The 15,112-nt window shown below is 41.8% G+C and overlaps 1 long non-coding RNA gene across 1 annotated transcript; it reads right to left on the bottom strand.

Moving 5' to 3' along the window:
• Positions 1-10,045: 10,045 nt before the first annotated feature.
• LOC129632823 (uncharacterized) lies at positions 10,046-14,499 on the bottom strand. Its single transcript, XR_008704682.1, has 3 exons — positions 14,136-14,499; positions 12,872-12,905; positions 10,046-11,454 (listed from the first exon to the last, which is right to left on the bottom strand). It is a non-coding gene; the product is annotated as an uncharacterized LOC129632823 (long non-coding RNA).
• Between the last annotated feature and the right edge of the window lie 613 nt (positions 14,500-15,112).

The following is a 15,112-nucleotide window of genomic DNA, read 5'->3' as shown; positions in this document are numbered from 1 at the left end:
TCTGATCTGTGTTCTGGTTTATTAACGCTCCTTAACTATATCAAAGCTTTATTTCAATTATTACTTTTTAGTTCTTGAACTTTTATTTTAATCTTTCTGTTTTATAGTTTTCTACTCTAAGTCTCCATTTGTTTGTTTTTTTTTTTTTTAACTCTTTGAACACATGAATCATGGTCCTATTTAAGTCTGTCTGATAACTCTAATATCTGAATCTCCCATGAGTCTGTTTCTATTGTCTAACTGATTTTATATGGGGTGATATACTCTGTTGCTGCTGCTGCTGCTGCTGCTAAGTCGCTTCAGTCGTGTCCGACTCTGTGCGACCCCATAAACAGCAGCCTACCAGGCTCCCCTGTCCTTGGGATTTTCCAGGCAAGAACGCTGGAGTGGGTTGCCATTTCCTTCTCCAGATATACTCTGTTATGTCTGGTTAATTCTGACTGAGTATGAGGCTTGTGTATAAACAACTGTAGAGACCACTTGTGGAGAAGGCAATGGCACCCCACTCCAGTACTCTTGACTGGAAAATCCCATGGGCGGAGGAGCCTGGTAGGCTGCAGTCCATGGGGTCGCTAAGAGTCGGACACGACTGAGTGACTTCACTTTCACTTTCACTTTCATGCATTGGAGAAGGAAATGGCAACCCACTCCAGTGTTCTTGCCTGGAGAATCCCAGGGACAGGGTATCCTGGTGGGCTGCCATCTATGGGGTCACACAGAGTTGGACACGACTGAAGCGACTTAACAGCAGCAGCAGCAGAGACCATTTGAGGCTGTGGATAATGTCCTCTTCTCCAGAGAGGATTTATCCTTATTTCTGGCATGCAGCTAGCCTGGGGGCAAATCATCTTAATGCAGGTACAGATTGAGCTTTATTCTTTGTGGAGGTTAACCTAACCCATTATGAGGTCCTTAGGGGGAAGGAAGAAAGACTGAAATTCTGGGATATTACTCTCTTCTGCAAGTCCTGAGTTCCAATTTTCCCTAATCCTATGACACAGATAAAAATCTCTGCTCAGATTCTCAACTACTGCATTTTCAGTCTTTGTCACAGCTTTTCAATTTCTAATTGTTTCAGGGAAGGAGCCTTTGCAAATGTTAGCTTCATTGCTCTGGGCTTCCTATCTCTTAGAAATCTTCAATCTCTCAAGTTTTTACTTGTTTTTGTAACTCTCTTCTAATATCATCAGCAGATTTTTGTTCAAATAATTTTTTTAGACTTTTTAAATGTGGGAAAACTTTTTGTTCGGTCACTCAGTCGTGTCTGACTCTTTGCGACCCCATGGACTGCAGCACGCCAGGCTTCCCTCTCCTTCACTATCTCCCAGAGTTTCTTGGCCTGAAATATGTTAGCCTGATATTTTGAGAAGCAGAAATTCACTACTATCTGCTTTATCTTTGTCAGTTGGATAGCATAAGTGACATCTCATCATTATTGTCTCCCCATGTCTAAGGTGAGGACTAAAACAGTGCAGAAGTCCATCTTCAAGTGATTGGAAAATTAAATCACTGTGTTTTAAAGTGAAAGCAAGATCTTTTGTGTTTTGAGGTATTGCTTAGAATAAAAAAATAAATAAATAAACAAATGGTACTAAATAAACTTAAAAGCTTTTGCACAGCAAAGTAAACCATGAACAAAACGAAAAGATAACACTCAGAAGGGAAAAAAAGAAAACCTGATTCAAAAAATGGGCAAAAGACCTAAATAAACATCTCTCCAAAGAAGACATACAGATGGCTAAGAGGCACATGAAAAGATGATCAACATCACTAATTATTAGAGAAATGTATATCAAAACTACCATGAGATACGGACTCATACTGGTCAGGATGGCCATCATCAAAAAATCTGCAAACAATAACCACTGGAGAGACTGTAGAGAAAAGGGGACCCTTTAACATTATTGGTAGAAATGTAAATTAATACAGCCACTATGGAGAACAGTATAAAAGTTCCTAAAAAAAAAAAAAAAAAAAAACAACACTAAGAGTAGAGCTACCATGTGACCCAGCAATCCCACTCCTGGGCAAATATCCAGAGAAAACCATATTTCCAAAAGATACATGTACTCCAGTGTTCACCCCAACACTATTTACAATAGCCAGGGCATGGAAGCAACCCAAATGTGCATCAGCAGATGAATAGATAAAGAAGATGTGGTACATAGATAAAATGGAATGCTACTCAGTCATAAAAAAGAATGAGATTGCCATTTGCAGAGATGTGTATGAACTTAGTCACTGTCATGCAGAGTGAAGTAAGTCAGAAGAGAAAAACGAATACTGTATTTTAACACATACATGTGAAATCTAGGAAAAAATAGTACAGATGAACCTATTTGCAAAACAGAAACAGACACAGATATAGAGAACAAATGTATGGACACCAATGAGGAAAAAGGGGAGGGATAATTTGGGAGACTGGGATTGACATATGTACACTACTATGCATAAAACAGATAACTAATGAGACCTCACTGTACGGCACAAAGGGGAAAAGGTACAATCTGTTTTTATGTGTGTGTGCTTAGTCACTCGGTCGTGTCCGACTCTTTGCAACCTCATGGACTGTAGCCCACCTGGCTCCTTTGTCTATGGGGTAGGACATATATTAAGTTAACCATAAAAATGCATTCCAATATACAGTAGATATAGACAGATACTGTTTGCTTCCACCTATATGAGGTAGCTAGAATAGTCAGTTCATACAGTCAGAAAGTACACTGATAGATGCCAAGGACTGGGGGTGGAAGAGTAGGGAGGGAGAATGGGGATTTGGGGACAGAGTTTCAGCTTCAGAAAGTGAAAGATTAGGAAGATGGATGATGGTGAGAATTGAACAACAATGTGAATGTACTTGGTGCCATTGAACTGTACAGTTAAATATGGTTAAAATAGTATGTTTTATATTATGTGACTTTTACCAAAATAAAAAAAAAATTTAAGTGACCAGAGGTTGTTTTTATATTTGAAACTCACCACGAAAGTCATAAGACCCACCCTAGATTTAAGTAATGTATGAGAAAAAAAAAAACAAAACTAGTCCACCAAGCAAGTATACAAGGGCAGTAGTAATTAGGAGAGAATTGTTTTGTGATTGTATCCCTGCTAAATTTTGCTCTTTCAACAAAATGTCTGCATACCTATAGCGATGAGAGCAACAATAAAAAGACCATAATTAATGTTGCAACAAATTATCTTTCCATTCACTAACTGGCTGATTGCTTCATAGAATACCAATTTAATACCTTACATGCGCCAAAGTCTGTCAAGTTCTTGGAAGAGAATTGTGAGTGACATGGGCCCAGTCTTTCTTCTCTCCTAAGGGATATAAAGGAGTTGAGGGACAAAGTTTAAATTAAGTACTCTGGCTCTGGAGTCAGAAAGAAGGAATGTTCTGCCCTCTGGGACCTCAGAGAAAATGATAAAATGTAGGGAACAAAGATGTAATTTATTTTTTCCAGTATTATATGAGAAAGTGAACACATTCACACAAGTGAATGAATGAATGAGATGATTAGTCCTTGATATGCTAGCTTTGATTTTGGCAGGTTGAGCCTGCCCTTCCTCTCTGCCTCCAGTTTTCCACCTATATAAAGGCTGCTGATGTTCACTGGATTACCTCTAATGGTTTTTCCATTGAGTTCTAATATTTTTTGTTTTCTCTGACTATAAAATCTATTGCCAGTGGTGAGAAGGCATTTTTCAGTAGGTTCAGTAGGTTCTTAACACTCTGAGACACTGGAGGGCAGTAAAACCACACTCATTTTAAAATGCACATACTGTGGCTTCCCACAGTGAAAAAAGACTCTTGCTAAAATGCATGCTTTCTTCCTATGTTGAATAATTTTGCCGTGACTACTACACATGGACTCTCCTCATCACTTATATATCTGACAGGTCAATTTCACAATCATTTTCCTGCTCTTAATCTCTCCTGAAGTGACTGTTTTCACAATAGAAATTTACAAATCCTGATTTGGAAGTAGAACTTAATATCTGAAGTTGGTACTATGCTAGGGAATCCCTGATATGAGGTTGTTCTATCTAAGAGCCTTCTGTGTCTGATTACAGTCCCTTCAGGTTCAACTCAGGTATTGAGTCAGAGTGGAAATAGGCAAATTCATATGTTGTGCACCAAACTTTTGTTTGTGTGAAAGTAGCAGAGCAAGAACACAAAATAAAATTATTTCAGGGATGACATGACACCCATTGTGCTGATAGCCAGCACTCTGGTGGTCACAGAGCTGAGGCTGGGAAGCTCAGTGTACGTGGGCAGCAAGAAATCAGAAACAGAGGAAGGGTGGTTCTGGGAGCTGCACCAGTGAAAAGCTGCTCCTTCTCTGTTTAAAAAACCAAACAAAAACCTCAGAAAAAGTATTTGAAATGCAGCAGGAATTATTTTGATTCAAAACCAAAGGAAATATTCCCTGATCCTGAGATATAAGTTGCCAGGAGCAATGGTTTACACTACTGATCAGCAGAGTACAAGACTGGGGAGGGTCCTCTGTGCAGACCCAACCTACTTGGTGCCTCAGTGTGTAAGTGAATAGAGGAGGTCCAATAAGGGGTGGTCTTAAATGAACTCTCACTACAAGCCAATGATTGTGTGCAAAAAACTGGCTTAAAACTTAACATTCAAAAAATTAAGATCATGGGATCTAATCCCATAACTTCATGGCAAATAGGTGGGGAAACAATGGAAATAGTAACAGACTGTCTTCTTGGGCTCCAAAACCACTTCGATGGTGACTAAAGCCATGGAATTAAAAGACGCTTGCTCCTTGGAAGAAACGCTATGACAAACCTAGACAGCGTATTAAGAATCGGAGACATCACTTCGTCAACAAAGGTCCACACAGTCAAAGCTATGGTTTTTCCAGTAGTCATCTATGGATGTGAGAGTTGGCCCATAAAGAAAACTGAGTGCCAAAGAAATTATACTTTAAAACTGTGGGGCTGGAAAAGACTCTTGGGAGTCCCTTGGACAGCAAGGAGATCAAACCAGTCAATCTGAAAGAAAGTCAACCCTGAATATTCATTGGAAGGACTGATGCTGAAGCTGAAGCTCCATTACTTTAGCTACCTGATGTGAAGAGCTGACTCACTAGAAGACCAAGATGCTGGGAAAGATTGAGGGAAGGAGGACAAGGGAGCAACAGAGGATGAGATGGTTGGATGGCATCATTGACTCAATGGACATGAGCTTGAGCAAACTCTGGGAGATAGTGAAGGACAGGGATGCAGTTTATGTGGTCACAAAGAGTCAAACACGACTGAGTGACTGAATAACAACAACAAGCCAATGATAAGGCCATCTTATTGCAAGCGTAGGCCCAAAATAATAATTCCTTAGACTTAAAATCCAGGTTTAGGGAAAAAGTGCTTTGGGTGTTGCCAACTGGAATTCAGTCGTTGCTGGCATGGCTCCCATAATGTGTTAAAGTGGTCCACTCAAACTCAGGATGGGGAAGTTTCAGCTGGCTATGATTTCGTGATCTAGGAAACCATCTTGCTTCTAGAACACTTTCAGACAAAAGCCTTTGGTCACAAGGTCAGCTCTTGTATATTCCAATCCTTCTGTTATCCAAAAGGCTCCGCGACCCTGAGAGAGGATGGAGGGCTTCTGTGTGACCAGATCGCTCACCCTTTACTTTATTAAGGGATTGAAAACTATCTTACCCAACCTGATATTTCCACCTTTCGTTTTACCAAACCCTGCATTTTTGCCCTCCTTTATTAGCGAAGATTGTTATTGTTGTTCAGTCTCTAAGTTGTTCCCAATTCTTTTGTGATCCCATGGACTGTAGCCCACCAGGCTCCTCTGTCTATGGGATTTCCCAGGCAAGAATACTGTAGTGGGTTGCCATTTCCTTCTGCAAGGGATCTTCCCAATCCAGGGACTGAACCCGTGCCTCCTACAGGACAGGCGGATTCTTTACCCCTGAGCTACCTGAGAAGCCAATTAGTGAAGATAAGCTTTTCAGTTAGTTGGGATCACTCAGAGGGAAATGGAGTGAAACAATATACATCTTACACTCATTATGAACCAAAGAGTAAGAATGTTATTTTGAGCCCATAGCTTTATTCAAATCTCAACAACACCCTTGTTAGGAAAGATTATTATTCCCATTTTACAGATGCAGAAACTGAGGTTCAGAAATGTTAAGAAACTGATCAAGGGTTAAGGAAATTCTAAGCCCCAAAGCCAACATTTAAAACATGGTGAGTTTCATTCTACAATCCATTTTTGCCCAGAGAAAATGAGGATGCTGATTAAGGGCATTAGGTTCTGGACTATTAGGTATGCAACGCAGGTTAGAGAGAATCGGAAAAGAAGGAGTTTCCAGATGGAAAGAGGATCTCTCCAACTTGGCTCAAGGCTGAGCCCAGGCCCTGTGGTATGTGACTTCCACAGGTGGACATGGCTATGACTGCAAAGTGGAGGCACATTGACTTAATCATGCTGAATACTAGTTCTGCACAATGCCTTGTGCTTTAGGAAGCACTTTTACGTGCTCTATCTCATTTGTCACCATAATTCTGCAAAACAGGAGGAAGGACATTGCTAATGTTAGGCTATATTTGAATGGATTTTTACATAATGTGATACAGTTTGATAAATTTTCAGAAGTTAGGAAATACTAGGCCTATTGTATATCCTCCCTGTGGTCAAGATGGGAAAACTTGGGCTCAGAAGAATCCATTTCTCTGCTCTGACAGGAGAAGGCATTGTGGATAAATTAAGGGACCTTGACTGTCAGCCTCAGAGAAAAAAAGCCACTTTGGGCAATACTCAAAGGACCTTCTGTTTGGCCAAGTGTCAGGGTGACACTGTGTAATACACAGCATGAAGCTCTGGTATGTCTCATTCTCATTCATCTATCTGCCCATTCATCCATCTACAGAAGGGCACTGAGCTAGACTCATAAATAAGATGTTGAGCACAGATAAATACTGTCCCTGCCTTATGGAGCCAGGACTTATCATTTTGTGCCATGACGAGAGGCATGTACTGATCTCTAATTACGGTTTCAACTTTCATTTCTCAGATCACTAATAAGTACCTTTTTAATGTGGGCAGCCATTATAACATCCTATGTGAGGGGATGAATGAACACATTGGTGTTTCTATGAGGTCTCTCTGGCTTCAGTATAGAGATTGAACTGAAGAGAAGCCATCACAAGGCTGGTATATCAGTCCAATCCAAAGAGGATGTCAGGGCATAGATAGGGCACCAGAATCTTAGAGAAATTTATAAGATAAAGTTGAAGGCACCAAGAAATTAGAATTCAGGGAATTCTCTGGAATTTCTGAAATCATAAGTGAAAGTAGCTCAGTCATGTCCTATTCTTTGCGACCCCATGGAATATACAGTCCATGGAATTCTCCAGGTCAGAATACTGGAGTGGGTAGCCTTTTCCTTCTCTAGGGGATCTTCCCAGCCCAGGGATCGAACCCAGGTCTCCTGCATTATGTTTTCCTTAAAATATAATATTTATAAACCTCTTTATACTTCTTAATCATTATTATGGTAATCTGAAAGTTTGATTTATAAAAATAAACAAGAAAAATAAGAAATTTTAAGTTTAATGTCATTCTGAAGAACTGTGGCTTATAGCAATATTCACATTCCATACAAATATCAGCAAACATTATAAGGTAGTATTTCAATAGTGTAGCATTCAGATCTTCCAACAAGATTAATGACACAACACAGAATCACATGTCAAAACTGCCAATTTAAGGACTTCATTTGTTTGCAAAACTTATTACTTCTTGGAACATCACTCATAGGATTTGTAGAAAGCATACCATAAGTTGATTAATATTTATTTTATTTGCAAAAATGACTCACCACTAGTTGCAGACAGGTGCAGGGTCACCCACTTACAAGCATGGCAAGAGCTACAAGGGGAAAAGAGAAGACTGCCAATGACTAGGCTCCCAGAAATGTTCTCCTCAACTTTTAACTCCCTGTGCCAACTTCTCCTACTCCAGCTTTTAACTCAATGTCAGTGGATTCCTTCCAACCAGCAAAGTCTCTATCACTTGTTAAGCTTTAACTCTCAAAGGAGATTTATAATACTTATTTCCCTTTGTCCTGACTTCTTGATCCATTTTCTTCAGAATTGGGAACTCAGAAAACTGGAGGAGATATGCCATTAAGGAATTCTGGTATGGAAACACAGGGTTTGTGACAGAGCAGCATATTGGGACTGTCTGGCTGAGAGGTGGCTGATGAATCTTGCATCTGTTCTTATCTGTGTTCTCTCCAAACTAATTAGTGTCCTTAAGAATGCTCATCATGGGGCAGGTCAACAATGAATGCAATCAGATACATAACCAACCTCACCATGCTATCCAAAATGAGAATTAAATTTCTAAGCAATGCACTCTCACTCCTCTTTGAAAAAGTAATACACCTTTAGAAAAAGCAGAGCAGAGACTAAAACACAAGACTCTCTAAAATCTAGGGCCTTTTCCATGGACCATCAAACCATGGACTTATGAGGAGAGACAGCTAGGTTAGCTAAAGATTTGAGTGTGATTCCTGAAAGTTCATTTTCTTTTAGACACACAATTTAAATCCTGAAACAAAACATTTTGCTCTTTCATTAGCTACTCCTAAAGATTAGGTGGTTGACCCCAAATATTACTGTTGTGTATACAAATTAAACTTTAAAAAGAGCATACTCTTTTATACAGCCATTGAACTTCTAAGAATGTCTCGAATGCGTAAGAATAACTACTACAGGAAATTAAAATAATAGGAAGAGTTAGAAAAGTTGCAAGATATATCAGATACATAATAAATTATATTTTTACTGTCCAGCAATAAATAATTCAAAACTATAATTTTAGAAATTGCTATTTAAAGTCTAAAAATACATAATGTCTAAAATATGATTTTTGTGTAAAAATTTCTGATAAAAGACTTTGTTGAAAGACAGTATAGAGTACCAAAATAAACAGTTATACAACATTTATGGATGAATAGAAAGGAAAATTATCATAAAACTTGCCAATCTTTCACAAACTGATGAAAACGTTCTGTGAAATTTTCAATACACACACACAAAAGATGAGGTGATTGACAACTTAGAAACATGGATAAAGTGTATCCTACTGAAGGATTCATGGTTTGAAAGATAGGAACAAGACAAAACCATGAATGTAGAAATAAGATGAATGCACTGAGATAAAACATTTTTAAATAATTGTCTCAAGTGGCAATAAACAAAGTCCCTAAGTCACCAAATAATCTCAGTTCTTTTCCTTTGGTTCTGAATCCAAGCAGGTTCTCCCCAAGATTCATTAGAAATTCAGAGCAGAGATAAAAGCAGAGATTGGATAGTCAGTCTGTCTATTGGTTTATCATAGTAGCCACTGGCAAAGTGTCTAATAGCACAGTTTTTCCAGGTATTTCTCCAGAATTGTGATATATATGTTTAGGAATGTGAGGCAGTTCCTGGTACTGAAATCCATACCTGGACTAGAGAGACCCTTTGCTATTCTTCCATGCGCTCATTAATTATTAAGTACCCTCTGGGCACATGGCATGGTTGCTTTTGTTTCAGTGTATTTGTCATAACTTTCCCCACAGGAAAATATTTTTCAGGCTGTAGAGGTATAAAAAACTGGGAAGAAAATGAACATCACAGAGAGCAGAGGAATACAGTGTGCTAGAAGAATCTTAAAGACCCACAGCTATTTATAGATCTTGAAATAAATGGCCCTCCTTTGATTGGAAGAGGCACTTCTAAAAAAACTTTAAAAAAATAGAACAAGAGAATGGTGATGAAGTGGGAAAAATTATCTAAGACCTATCTGGTGTAATTTTTTCTTAAAAAATAAAAATCAGAATTACCACATTATCACATGTACCAAAAAAAATTTTTTAAGAGATGGCAGCTGTTGCAAAAAGGTTTCTCTTCTTCTTCTTCTTCTTTTTTTTAGAGATAAGATCAAGGAACTGATTGAAAATGAGAGAATGGGAGAAGAAGCATTTGGCTTGCTGGGTTTTTCAGGACTAAAGTTTTATTTTGCAAATGCATGTATGACTTAAGTTAGGATGTGGGAGGCCTGGGAAATACTTTCACAATTTTATTTATTCTTTCTTTTAAAGTATAAGTTAATTACTTGCCTCCAGTTCACGCTTCTTTTAAAATCACTGCAGGTAAATAAGGATATAGACTATCAAAGACAGAAAATGAGAAGGGTTTAGTGGTTTAGTTGCTAAGTGGTGTCCGACTCTTTGCAAGCCCATGGGCTGTAGCCCCCAGGCTCCTCTGTCCATGGGATTTCTCAGGCAAGAATACTGAAGTGGGCTGCCAGTTCCTCTTCCAGGGATCTTCCAGACCCAGGGACCAAATCCAGGCCTCCTTAATTGCAGGTGGTCTCCTGTATCGCAGGTAGATGCTTTATTGACTGAGCAACCAGAGAAGGATGACAACCATTAAGCAGATTATCAAAATCTGCCAATAATCCAGGACATTCAAAGTCAACAAGAACATTCAACATCAGGGACTGTCAGCCTTTGCAGCCCATGGAATCACTCAGGGTTTTTTTAAAGCCTTTGTTGGGAGGTTCTTAACATTAACTTAATTGGTCTGGGGTGTGCCCTGACATTAAGATTTTTAAATGCTTCTCAGATAATTCTGATATTCAGTTAAGATTGAAAACTATTATGTTACTCTCAGAGGCCGATCAGGGCAGTGAACTGGTAGTATCTTTTGCTCTTTCACAATCTCTTGTTAGCCTAAGAAATCTAGACTCCAGCCCTTTCCCCCTGGGCCCCTAGAAAGGGAAAACTCAATGGGGACATCTCTTCTCATAGGGCCTGACCCTTCTTGTGTTTTTCTGAAGATAGAAAACTGTGTCTTCGTCCTCGTTCACAAGTGTTTCCCTTCATCTGGGCAATCACATGCTGCCTGTGTTCTGGGAAGCTGGTGGTTTTCTTCTTTCATTTTGCTTTTCATTTTTTGTTTGTTTGTTTGTTTTGCTTTGTACTTAGCTTGATTTTGAAATTTCACGAATCTTAAATGGGCACAAAACAAACGGAACTGTGACTTCTACTTCCCAGGCTACAATGACTGGCTCCCTGTACGGTCACAACTCATATACTAAGACCGTTGGGGAAACTGTTTTGAACTTCCTGTTGGATATTGCCATGTGCCTCACTGATGTCTCCCATCCCTGTGCTGACCCGCGATACCAGGCATCTGAGAAGAATACCATATAGCGGCTGCAGAGCAATGAATTTTCAACACAGGCTCTTAGGCAGAGCCCATACAAACTACTGGCTTCCTTGGTTGTGCATGGGTCCATTAAGGGAGAGCCAAAGGGTGATGTCATGAGAAACGTGTCTGATAGCTGGAAGGTTCCTTGCCTGTGCAGTAGATCTGCATTTGGACTGTCTGTCCACCTGAAGAGCATGGGGTCAGCCCGACCTGAAGCAGAACACAAACAGTCCCACAGGAAAGGAGGGTTACTGTTTTTTTTTTTTTTACTGAGAATTTAAATCTCTTGCCGCCACCTGCCACTTGACCTTGGCCAGACCTCAGCAGACAGTGCCTAAGATAAAAAGGGGTGAAGCCTTCCAAGCTCCCAGATTCAACACCTCCCCCAACCCGGCTGCCTCTTCCTCCTCCCTCTTCTTCCTCCTGCCAGCTGTCATTGTCTCCTGGCAGGCTGCATGCGGAGCAGGGGTGGGGAGGAGGTTGCATGCTCTCGGAGATGTTGGCAGAGCAAGTATGCTTGCTTCTGGATTCTGAGACGGTGAAACCAAATTCCCAGGGACTCAGACTTCTATGGTTTGAACAAAACGAGGAGTATAGTTTGGCTCTCCCTGGTCATGCTCACAGATGGTGGGGTCTCCCTCAGTTCAGCCCTTACTGGCCAGACAGAGGCCCTGAAGCCCACCATGCCTGATGGGTTAGCCCACAGGGCTTCCCCTTTAGGACTCGACAGTGCAGAGCCCACCTCCCTGCCTGCTCCACGAGAGCTGCCTTGAGGGTGAGGGTCAGGTCCAATGTCAACCTCTGCTACAGTTCAAGGAGCCCTCTGGCATCACCAGATGATACATATTGCAAGAAACAACTCCCCTTTCCCATGCACTTGAGTTGGTTTTGAGCAGAGTCTTCGTTAGCCATTCAGCCTCTAGAGCAGTGCTTCTTAAAGTTCCCAGGTCAACAGGGAACTCATTAAAAATGCAAACTCTCCGGCCCACCCCAGGCCTATTAAATAAGAAATTCTATGGAGAGGGCCTTCTGGGTGATTTTGAGAGCCACTGTTTTGAGTACTGTGCGTGCGTGCGTGCGTGCGTGCGTGCCAAGTTGCTTCAGTCAGGTCCGACTCTTTGTGACCCTATGGACTGTAGCCCACCAGGCTCTTCTGTCTGTGGGATTCTCCAGGGAAGAATACTGGAGTGGGTTGCCATGCCCTCCTCCAGGGATTCTTCTCAACTCAGGGATCAAAACTGCATCTCTTATGTCTCATGCATTGGCAGGCAGGTTCTTTTACCACTAGCTCCACCTGGGAAGCCCTTGGGTACTGTAGCAAAGTGATTTTGAACAGAGAGGAAGGAATCAAATTGATCTGTTTATGAAGCCTTGAGCTGATTGAGCCTCCCTTTTCTCATCTATAATACAGGAATAGGACAGTTCTGCCCTCATTGGGTTGAGAAGATGTTTACATGGAGCGGAGCACCACCAGTACTTAGCATGTAGAATCCCAGTAAGCAAAAGCCCTTGTTTTGACCCTGAGCTGCTTAAACACTGGCTTTGCCCTGCCTCTGTCACTCGGTCATCCTGGGAGCACACTCAGGAAGTGGAGGTCACTGCCATCACCTCTGCATGCGTGTCTCACCTGCTGCTGTCAGTTCTTTCCCCACACGCAAGCCCTGTAAATGGAGAGAATGTGCATAAATGTTCAGCTCCAGGGAGAAAGGGTTCTCAGGGGAAAAGCGGGGTGATGTTCAACAGGACATACTGCGGGTCCTCACAGTGATCACAGAACTTTGTGCATAGGGACTTTGATCACAGAGACTTTGTTCCTAACTGTGCCCCATCACAGGACCTGGAGATGCTCAGGGGAGCAGGAGCCAAACCAGCAATGGTATCAGTCAGACCTGCGGACAGGGATGCAGACTGCATGTGGCTCCTGACCTCCTTGGAGGGTGTGTGCTCTTAACTGCCTGTGACAGGGCAGATGTTTAGTGATGGGGAGGGCTTAGGTGAACCCCAGCTTCTGCTGGGACACAGCAGAACAGCTTTTCCAGGAAAACTTTCAGCCCCCAGATTTTAATGGCAAGAAGGATACAGAGCAGAACTTTGTGGTGTCATAGAGGGGTCTGGGTTACCAGATACACCTCTGCTTAAATTTCACATCACAGTTCAGCCACCCATTACACAATGAGTGATGGATATGGTATTTCTTTGGGATTTTATTTTCTCACCTATAAAATGGAAACCACGCCTCCAGCTTCATGAGGTTGACATGAGCATTAAATGAAATCAAATACATGAGAGCACTGTGCAGACTGTGAACTCACATGCTGTGTTAGTTGTGGTTGTTACCAAAGAGCAGCCAGCTGCGGAATCTCAGAGGGGCTTGAAGCCCTGCTTGGCCCCTGATCAGCTGTGTGACCTTCTACTTGACTTCTCTGAGCCTTGGTTTGCCCATCTGTGAGTGGCGGCAACTTTCCATGCCTCCCACACAGGACCATTGTAGGGCTTAGCTAGGCCAGCAGATGATGAGACACCTCGCACGGATCAGGCACGTCAGGCCTTCTTGCATGTGAATACCTCTGCTCCTCCATGGGTAGTGCCTCCTCCTAAACCAGGGGTGGGCCAGGCTGGACCTGAGGGACTCTCTTTATGCTTATTACTCTTGGAGCCTGTCGAGTTTACCCAGCCCCCTGCTCGGCTGTTAGTTTCACCTTGCGTCTCTTTTGATATTCCTGAAATTTGAAGGGGAAAGACTCCTCTGGGCTTCAAAATGTTCCCTGTACTAGGAAGACTCAGCCAGGTCCAATGTCAGACAAAACCCCCCAACCTATCTTTTGGTTTTGCAACAATACAGTTATAGGGAGTGCCCATGTGAAAGGGGCCCCCTTAACCACCACACCTACCACGACCTGGTAGCATATTCAACAGGTGAATATCCTAGTCATCTTGAGGCCGGTCCCAAATGGCTTTTGCGCAAAGCTTATCAGCTGCTTCTCCTGGGGTTTCCACTTGCATTCATCAGGGCACATGGGTAGCCTTCCTTCTCAGGGTAAATGGACCTTACAGAGTTCCATTTGGGAGCAACCTCCTGTGAGTCCAGCTCCTGTACAGATATCTGTGTTTGTTATATAGTTAGTTCTGTATCATTGTTGTGTATGGGTTCTATGTCAATCCAAACACGCTCTTTCACTCTGCAACACTCAAAACCAAAGATGAGGCTCCTAAATTAGCTACTGTCACAGTCTATTACAGCAAAGGTTCCTCGGGAATAAGATGCTATAGATCCACAAATGAGACTGTTCCTTCACAGTACATTTCTTGGTTTCAGGAGTTTCTTGGTTTTGCCCTCCCCTACACTGACTACTTTCTTGGAAACCAGAGGTCTTGGAGGTACTTTGTGTTGCCCCTGCATAATTTTTTCCCATCTGGGCAGCATAGGGCTTCCCTGGTGGCTCAGGTGGTAAAGCATCTGCCTGTAATGCAGGAGACCTGGGTTCGATCCCTGGGTTGGAAGATCCCCCGGAGAAGGCAATGGCAAGCCACTCCAGTACTCTTGCCTGGAGAATCCCATGGATGGAGGAGCTTGGTGGGCTAAAGTCCATGGGGTCGCAAAGAGTCAGACACGACTGAGCGACTTCACTTTACTTCACTTCATGCAGCATAGAAGCTAGTGGCCAAGACTCAGCTTGGTTTACCATCAAGGCCCAACCCAACACTTTCTTCTACTTTTATTTTAGCTATTACAGATAATAATAATCAAATGGCTGTATCTTTAGCATGCTTATCATTTTGCATTTCCCTATACATTCAGTGATTCCATGCCCCAGGATCTGAATCCACCTCTGAATTCCATTGGGAACTTTTCCCTTCGGTAACTGAC

This window comes from Bubalus kerabau, chromosome 1, assembly GCF_029407905.1.
Source record: "Bubalus kerabau isolate K-KA32 ecotype Philippines breed swamp buffalo chromosome 1, PCC_UOA_SB_1v2, whole genome shotgun sequence".
Lineage (NCBI taxonomy): Eukaryota > Metazoa > Chordata > Mammalia > Artiodactyla > Bovidae > Bubalus > Bubalus kerabau.
The sequence above is the reverse complement of the archived record's forward strand: the minus strand, read 5'-3'. Positions and strand labels throughout refer to the sequence as shown.